Here is a 9,301-nt window from a genome sequence, read left to right on the forward strand (position 1 = left end):
AACTGGCTTTGAGGATTTAACTATATCAGTCGCCTAAAATGGGCCTCAACATCCTCACCTTTTAAATGTAGGTAATATTTGCCCTTCGCATTCCACCAGTTGTGAATATTAAAGAGAAACAACGGATAAATGCTTAAGTGCTTCTTAAATTGCAAGATGCTAGAACTTGGTCAAAGGCATAGGCCCCAATCTTCCCGGATGGAATTCTCTCTCTTCTAGTGATGTCTTTTCTTGGGGTCTGAAGATATACAGGTTTTTCCAAGAATCATTCACCCCAACCATTTTTGAAATAAATACATTTTTTCCCCAAATCCTTTAGACATCAGAGAGGACATTTTATCCTGGTTAAAAAGTCTATCTTTGATATTAATCTATTCACATATTAGTCTATTCAGATACTTAAGGGTAACTGTGGCTACTTTCTATACTGCAGAAAGTTCAAAAGCCTTTATTTCAGCAAATCTATAAACTGGGAACTTCTGTAAAGTTCCAGTTTCTGGTTTCCAGTTTTTTTTTTTTGACATCTGTAGTGTTGACCCCCTGTATCATAGCTTCTGGACCATATGTACTTTTTGTTAGAGGAGGTTTACCAACATCCCCTCTATAGTCACCAGAGTTATGTAAAAACAGAATACTGACAAGATGCCTTTCTACTTCAAAGCCATCATACAACTCAATTCAGTGCAATTCAGAAAACATTTATCTAGAATTAAGTCTGGACTGGCCACTGTGCTAGGTACAGAACAATTCAACAAACTTATAGATAATGTCAGGGTCATCCAGGAACCCGTATTACTATTCTCCACAGATTGCATTTGGGTTTTAAGAAAATCAATCTCTAATTTAATAAACTAATTTGGAGAAAGATGGAAAACTTTAATATGAACTACTATTAGATAATAACTAAGAATTATTAACTTTTTGTGATAATTGCACCGTAATGATGTAAGAAAATGTCCATCTTTTCAGAAAGCAAAGTCAGAAATGGTAAACACTTATAAAAAAAAAGGAAAAAGTAATGAAAAACAAAAGCCAATGAACAAAGAGGTCCAAATCTTGATAATTATTAAATGTAAACAATGACTTTAAAGGATCATTTTATTATGCTCTCTCCTTTTGTGAATGCTTGGTTTCTTTTATAATAAGCACTATTAAAAATTGGTTGCACAAACTTCTAGCCTTTTTTTGTCACCTGGGGAAGACTTAGCACCTCCAACAGAGGTCACACACTAGATTCGTGTCCTCAAGTATTTCATTATGTGGCCTGCAGTGTCTCCTATCCTTTTTGATGTGGTCCTTGAAGGCCTCAATGTCACCTCTGCTAGGAACCCTTTGCTTAGTTTTTCAAATACAACAAAGTTGACCCATCTCTAGGTACTTTCAGAATTTGGCTCCTAGCTTTATTGAGGTCTCACTATGATTTTATCATGTGTAAATCTAATTATCTGTTTCTCCTGCTGAAGTAGAATCTGTTTTAGATTGGATGCCACATCTTAATTGTTTTTTTTCTTTTCCCTTACTTTTCACAAGGCCTGATGTGGAGCCATAAAATCCTTGAAAATGGTTATGGGATAGCCCAATGGCCATTTTGTAACCTCCATAAGGCTCACCCCCAAAGTATATTTTGACAGCTAAACTGCAAATTATGTTTTGACTGTAGAAATATGAAACTCTGCAAAACTTGGGTGTATTTGTTTAACTTAACCTAGTTACTATAGCAATTTCTCAGACTTCCTCATTCATTTCAGGTCATAGATACTTGAATTGCCAGAACCAGCAAGAACTCATTTTGGAGAGGGCCATATAAACAGATCTCATCTTGGTGTAACTCACACTATTCCTATCCACAAAGTGCTTTTAATTTACTGGGAAATCTTTTGATAAAGCTCTTCTCCTTTCAGAAAAGCATGAGTGGTGGTGGTGGTTGTGCAGGACCAAAGAGTGAAAAAGAAACACTTCAAACAAAGCAATGAAGTTCTTCTGTGCAGTTAAGTTGCAATTTGATTAGATAGAGCAGATTTGCTCTTTATATTTGCTTACACAAAAATGAATTCTACAAATCTTTGTAAAGAAGAGTGTTTTAGGGGCAAAACAAACACGTGACATTTTCTAAGAGGCCATCTCTGTCTACAAATTTAGACTTTACTGAAATAACTAGCTTTCATGTGAGCTGGTCTTGACAGTCTTTTTAAAATTAGCAAGGGGAATGTATTTTATTAGTTTAGCTGCTTGTCAGAACCGAATCTCAATATATGATTTACTTGGGTTTGTGGCATGTGTTTTAAAAAATCAGCCACTGTTGGGAATTGGGCCCTTAAGATATTCATTCAGAGATGTACAAAGCTTCAGTTACAAGATGCTTGAGCCAGAAAGAGTCAAGTCTGGGTAAAATGCAGTTGTCATGTAATCGTTTGGGGTGTGCATGTTTGACAGTTGTGGTCAAATATATAAGTGTCCGGTCCCTTAAGTAATTGTGACCATCTGTTGCCTCAGCTCATCTTAGGGTCCATTTCTGTTTTGTTTTTCTTAGGACCAAATTGAGGGTATAATGTTAACATAGAATTGGTGACAGGCTTTTTCTTTCCTTTCCACATGTGCCTATTCACAGGATAAAGAATAAAGAACCATGTTTTACAGTATTAGATCACACATAGTGACTTCAACCTTGCTTGTCTCCTTAGACCACCTGGAAGCTAAATCTTCTTTGTCCTCTTAATTCGCAAAATAAGGATAGTGGCTAATGGCTTTTGGTTAAGAATGCATCTTGGGCCTGGATTCATAGCTCAGTTTGGTAGAGTGCTTGCCTCATGCACAGGGCCCTGGGTTCAATATACAGCACCACAAAAAAAAAAAAAAAAAAAAAAAGAAAAAGAAATAAAAAAAAAGCATCATTTTTGGAGCAATTAGCTGGCAATTTTTTTATTATAATAACTATGTTTTTATGAGAGTAATTATTATAGTAACTAAGTACTATATATATATTTTTTTCTATGCAAAAATTCATTAGTCATGATCAAAGATTCCTTAGCATTAAAAGATGGTACATGCATACTAAACATACTTGGGATAGATTTGCTTTAGGGTAAAAATAAAGCTTCTAGCACCTTGATGAAATTAAGTGCCTTTGAGTTGGAGCACTTTATCATCATTATGAGTTTAAGCCAACTGCATATTTTGTTACCTTTAAGATCCATTTCCTTAGGAATATGAACTCTATTTGTTATGAGACTAGTTTATAAAAGTGCACAGTTTATAATAGGTTAATGTTTATTATTTAAATCACTCTTCCTTACTTTTATGGAAATACTATTATTCTGTAGTCTTTGTGATTTTATAAGTTATATACTTTAAGAGCAGAATTAGCGTGTATTTTCTCAGCTTATGAATAATAATTCTTTTAATAGCAATATATTTAGACACATGCAGACCAAGAGGAGTTTAAGTGATTGTTCAAGTTTCTTTTATGGAACAGAATAAGGATTGAAATGGCTGTTCAGGAATACAATAAAATTGTTGTGAAAGACTTTCTTAATCTATAATGTACATATCTATACACCATGTGTATGACATCCTTGGGGCTATGAGATGAAAATAGTGACAAGTAAACAAAGAAACAAAAGGAAATCAATTTACCAAACCCCGAAAGGTGAAAGCAGTTGATAAAACACAACTCCACAAAGAAATGTGAAGTGCTGACAGAACTGTTATATAACCTTCGATTTATTTTAATAACTCTAGAAGGGCAGATGTCATAGCCATTCCTGGAAATCTTTTTGAGGTTTCCAGGATGTGTTCCCATTCATTTTTTTTTTTTTTTAAGCACCTACCATATTGTGCAACCTATAACCAGCATTGGCTAATTTATAGTAGGTAGTCTCTTGAGGCTGACTAAGGTCCAGTTCTCCTAAAAGGGTTTCCACTGAGCAGCAAGTCAGAGTCATATGCAAAGAAGCTTCTCCAGGCAGGATGGAGCACAGCCTCAGGAAGGTCACACGGGTCAAGCTGATTACCTCCTCCAGCTCTGGCAAGCTGAGGGCTCAGCTGGGTTACCCAAGTTCACAATGAGCTATTGACATTCAGCTGTAGCTCTCACTCATTACAAGATCAGCAGGGAACTGGCTAGGCCTCAGGTTAACTCTTCTGTGTCCTGTTCAAGTTTTCTGTGAGGCAGAAAGAGAAGCCAGAAAGGTAACTTCACTTCAATTCACTGGTGACTGTTACTCAAGCAATGAACTTTTAAAATCAATAGCGAATAAGCCTTTTACACGTGGAAGCACCAATTTACCTAATCATTTCAAAAACCCTAGATAAAATACAAGTAAACATGTGTCTCCTATTTGTTCATGATACAGTGTAAGTTTTTATTTTTGAAGTGAAGTTGGAGAGGAAATGTCTAATTCCAAATTCCAACTGTTTATTTAATAAAGAAATTCAGGTCTGATTTTTTTTTTTTCTGTACTAGAGATTGAACACAGGGGTGCTCAAGCCCTGAGCCTCATCTCCAGCCCTTTTTATTTTTTTTTATTTTGAGACAGGGTCTCACTAAATTGCTTAAGGCCTAAATTGCTGAGGCTGGCTTTGAACTTGTGATCCTCCTGCCTCAGCCTCTCAAGCCTTTGGGATTACAGGCCTGCATCACCATACCCGGCTAGGTATGATTTTTAAAAAGATAACAGTAGCAGTGGTTGAAATTCCTTGTCACGTAAAAGTGCGCATTTCCTCTGAATTGCTCATGTAAAACTAACCCAGGGAAACTCCAACTAAGAAGTGAAGTCCCAGTTCTGAGGAAGTCCAGGTTCTCTGGGTTAGTTCCCAGACATGCAGCTCTAAGGGAGAATCCTGTTGCATCAGGATTTGGTCTTCTGCTGATACTTTTTGATCTTCTAGAAGTGACTTAACCTGTCCACTTCTAAAAACTCTTTTGTAAATTGAGGGTAATGGTTAATGAATCCACAAAGCACATCTCTGTGGTGGCAACCAGGAGACTGACTCACTGTTGAATCTAAGGGATTAAATATTTCTATCATTGCTAGATCATCCTTCCTTAGCATTCTGCCTGCCCTAGAACACACATTATGCTGAATCATTTGTTTTCTTCTTTTATTTCTAATTACTCCTATGAATGGTTAAGGATCTATACACAGTGTCCATTCACTTTCTATATTTAAAACAAAGTATTAAGCATTTTTTAAGGGCCAAGCCCTTGTTAGAACAGAGTCATACCCTTAAGAAACTTAGAGTTTAGTACAGAAGATGTGGAGTTACAAGCAATGTGTTCATTTCTAGAAAATCCAAATAAATAATTCAGAGTCCACGTGGATTTGGATGTTAGGAGTTATCCAATTTAATTTCTGTCTCTGTCAGATGACCTAGCTAACTGCCTAATCTACGCTTGGCCTGAACAAACAAAGAGACTACTTTTATAGTCTCACAGTCATGACTTTGATCACAAATGCAAGCAGATATCCCCTGATCCACCTCTTTCTGAAACAGCCTACACCGCTGACCATTATGGATGCACTGGGACCTGTGTTAGTGTTTTAGCTTAGCATGAATGAAACAAATTGGGTCATGGTAGTTCTGAATAAATTTTTGCATTCTGTGACCTTACTCTTTCCAGTCTCCACAATCCTTACCCAGCTTTAATCATTTCCTAAATATTTAGCAGTAACTCCAGTCTTCTCCTAAGCAATACCTCCCTTCCCCTCTCTTCCCCTTCCCTCCCCTCCCCTCCCCTCTCCTCTCCTCTCCTCTCCTCTCCTTCCTTCCTTCCCTTCTTTTCTTTTCTTCTTTCTCATTCTCTGCTGGAATTTTTTTTTAAAGAGAGAGAGAATTTTTTAATATTTTTTTTTTTTTTTAGTTTTTGGTGGATACAACATCTTTATTTTATTTTTATGTGGTGCTCAGGATCCAACCCAGCGCCCAGCGCATGCCAGGCGAGTGCGTTACCGCTTGAGCCCCATCCCCAGCCCATGGAATTTTTAATTCAAGTCTATAATAGCATCTTTCCCCAAATAAACTTTTCTTCATTTCTTTGCTGTGTCTAGACAGATCATTCACCAGGTTTATCGGATTCTCAACATCAGAGTCATCTTTGATTTCCTCCTCTGCTTTGACCTGCATAATTTCTATCCCATCAATATCCAATCAATCCTAATTTCTGGCTTTCCTTCATTTAATACAATTCGTAGACAGTCATCTTCTTAAGATTGATCTTCTTATGACAAAATTGTAATTTTCCCAATTCTCAGTCACACCCTCAGAGACCACAGGGCAAATTCCAAACTCCTGAAAGTCCCATTTAAACTACTGTAATCTCACCTCGGTTTAACTTTTGTCAGCCTTCTGACCAATGACACTTATCTTGTTCTCTAGCCCAGACTCCTGAATGTACTTCATATAGTGCTGCCTCTTGTCATGTTCTCTTGCCTTCTCTATAATCAGTGTCCTACGATTCTTCAAGAACTAATTCAGATGTTCGAGAAACTGTCACTGATTCCTTTTAAAAATAGCCTGTCTTCTAGACACGAATGGTGTAAGTCTACTTTGTGTACAACCAGAGATGTGAAAAATTGTGCTCTGTATGTGTAATATGAATTGTAATGCATTCTGCTGTCATACATAACAAATTTTTTTTTTTAAAAAAGCCTGTCTTCTCTTATACATTCTGCTTTTTTAAAGGGACTTGTTATGGTTTACCTCTGAGTTGTCCCCCAAAACTCAGGTATTGAAGGCAAGGTCCCGAATGTAGCAGTGTTCACACAGAGAGCCATTGTAAAGCTTTTGTATCATGAGGTCTCAATCTCATAAATGGATCAGTGCTTTGATGGATTCATGCTATCAGGGGTTGGCAGGAGGAGCTCTGTTATAAAAGTGTGTTTTATTTCTCTTTGCTTCCATGAGGGGAACAGCTTAAGTCTTCCATGTGCTCCCACCATGAAGTTCTGCCTTACCCCAGGCCCAGAACCAAGGGAGCTAAGTGACCATGGACAGAAACCTTTGAAGCCAGGAGCCAAAATAAACCTTTCATCCTTTTAAATTGCTTTGCATTGGTATCTTTCATAGCGAAGGAAAGCTGACTTACATAGATTTCAGCGTTTACTAGCAGTTCCTCAGCTACTCACACATTTACTTTACTTCTAAGTCCTATGAGAAGAGAAATTGTGTCTTTTAAATATTGAATCCTCCATGGCACCAAGCATGATGCTTCGTGGGTAATAGATGGTTAATAATATTTATTGTAAGAATGATGGGAATAAAACAAAGAGTATATTTTCTGAATAGTTTAAAATATTTAGCATTTTAAAATATTAAACTTTAATAAAAAACATTTTAGTTCATCATTTTTTTCTGCTCAAATTTCCTCAAAAGGACAGAGAAAATCCATGTGTGTGTGTGTGTGCACACATGTTATATATATATATGTGTGTGTGTGTGTGTGTGTGTGTGTGTGTGTGTGTGTGTGTAAAGTTTAGAATAACAGAGGACTACTAAGTGAGTATTATAATTTACATGTGAAGAGTTAATAACATCAAGAGTGAAAATCCCATTGGATTGCAAATAGATTGAAAAATCAAATAGTGTAATCAAACCCTTCTCATTAGACTTTCAATTAATGACTTGCAGGAACAAAGTTCTCCTCAGGAATGTTAACAGTGATGGCCAAGCAGTATTGCTTCTGTGATCAGATCTATGGAGGAACCAAAAGAAGGAAATAATGTAGAAAATTTAGTTTCTGGAAAGCAAGAATAATTTATTAGCATATTATTGTCAGGTGGTAGGAAAATCAAATATTAATCAAATCCTAAAAGAAAAAAAAAGTGTTATATCTTTCTATTAAAAAGAAATATTCCTTCATGTGGCTTGTTGTGGTGGAAGGTCTTGAGACAAATATATTGTGGGTGAAGAAAAGTTTCGTCAATTCTCCTGGGATTCCCGGCTAGGTATGAGATTAAAAACTAACAAAGACTAATAGGAAAAAAAGCATATTGGGGCTGGAGCTGTGGCTCAGTGGTAGAGTGCTTGCCTGGCGTATGTAAGGCACTGGGTTCAATCGTCAGCACTACATAAAAATAAAATAAAAGTATTTTGTCCACCTACAACTAAAAAAATACATATTAAAAAAAACATTGGATTTATTTAATCAAAGTTCTATGTGACACAAGAACCTTAAGTAATAAAGAATCAAAGACCTCAGAGAAAAATACTTTTTGTGTTTAGTCTCAAAAAAGACTGGAAATTTGTATAAAAAATGTGATTAGACAAAAGGATATGTTCTCATGGTAATAGACTGAGGGAAATAGCAAGGTCTGCTTGCTTAGATTTTTCTTTGCCTCTCTATATGGTATTCCTTCCTCTTGGTATATGGCAGGACCCTTATGGGAATGAGAGTCTTATGACTGACTATCTAACAAATTAAGTCAGAAAATTTCTTTATGATCAGCTCTTGCACAGAAAAGCTAGGAGAAGTTGCAGTGATATTTCTAGATTTTATGGCTGGCTTTAGGGTAGAGGGGTTCTAGTTTGTGTCACCCATGTTGGGCAAGAAGAATTCTAGTTTTTATGGCCCCCCTGGAGGGGAAAGGGAAGCAGAAAAAAGAAGAGTAGGCTAAGGTTGGGAGCCCATTTCTCTCAGTTCAAAGTAATCAGCAGGTCAAGACACCAATCTTTGAGGTATTGTGTTCTGAGTCCTTAAAATATGTTGTTGAATAGGATATAAAATTACCTATTAAAAGAAAGGACAATGCAAGTTGTAAAAAAAAAAAAATACTGTAGAAACCCCCACCCACCCAGAGATACACATTTTTATATCTGAAAAAAGAAAAAAGAGTACATGGAGGTTTAATCTAAAAGTTGTGTCTAATATCCAAGGTTTGTCTCCCAGTCACACATCATTGGAAATGCATGCATTTTCTTCTGGTCTTCTCTTTCTTTCTTTCATTCTAGGATTTGAACCCAAGGATGCTTTATCACTGAGCTAGCGATACCACAAACTCTTGTTATTTATTTATTTTACTTTGAGACAGGATCTCACTTAGTTTCCCAGACTGGCGTTTAAACTTGTGATCCTTCTGGCTCAGCCTCCTGAGTAGCTGGGATTACAGGTGTGTATCACTGCACCTGGCTCTTCCCATATTCTTGACAGAAATTTGTGAGATTCTATTGGATATTTTCCTTCCTTTGACTGTTCACTTTTTACTATTTGCTTCTATTTGAAAATGAATTGTTCCAGATGGGCAGGTAGGTATGTGTCCATGTCCATGGCATGTGTTATGAGTCCAGTTTGACCACAGCGTCACTG

This window comes from Ictidomys tridecemlineatus, chromosome 3, assembly GCF_052094955.1.
Source record: "Ictidomys tridecemlineatus isolate mIctTri1 chromosome 3, mIctTri1.hap1, whole genome shotgun sequence".
NCBI classification, from domain to species: domain Eukaryota; kingdom Metazoa; phylum Chordata; class Mammalia; order Rodentia; family Sciuridae; genus Ictidomys; species Ictidomys tridecemlineatus.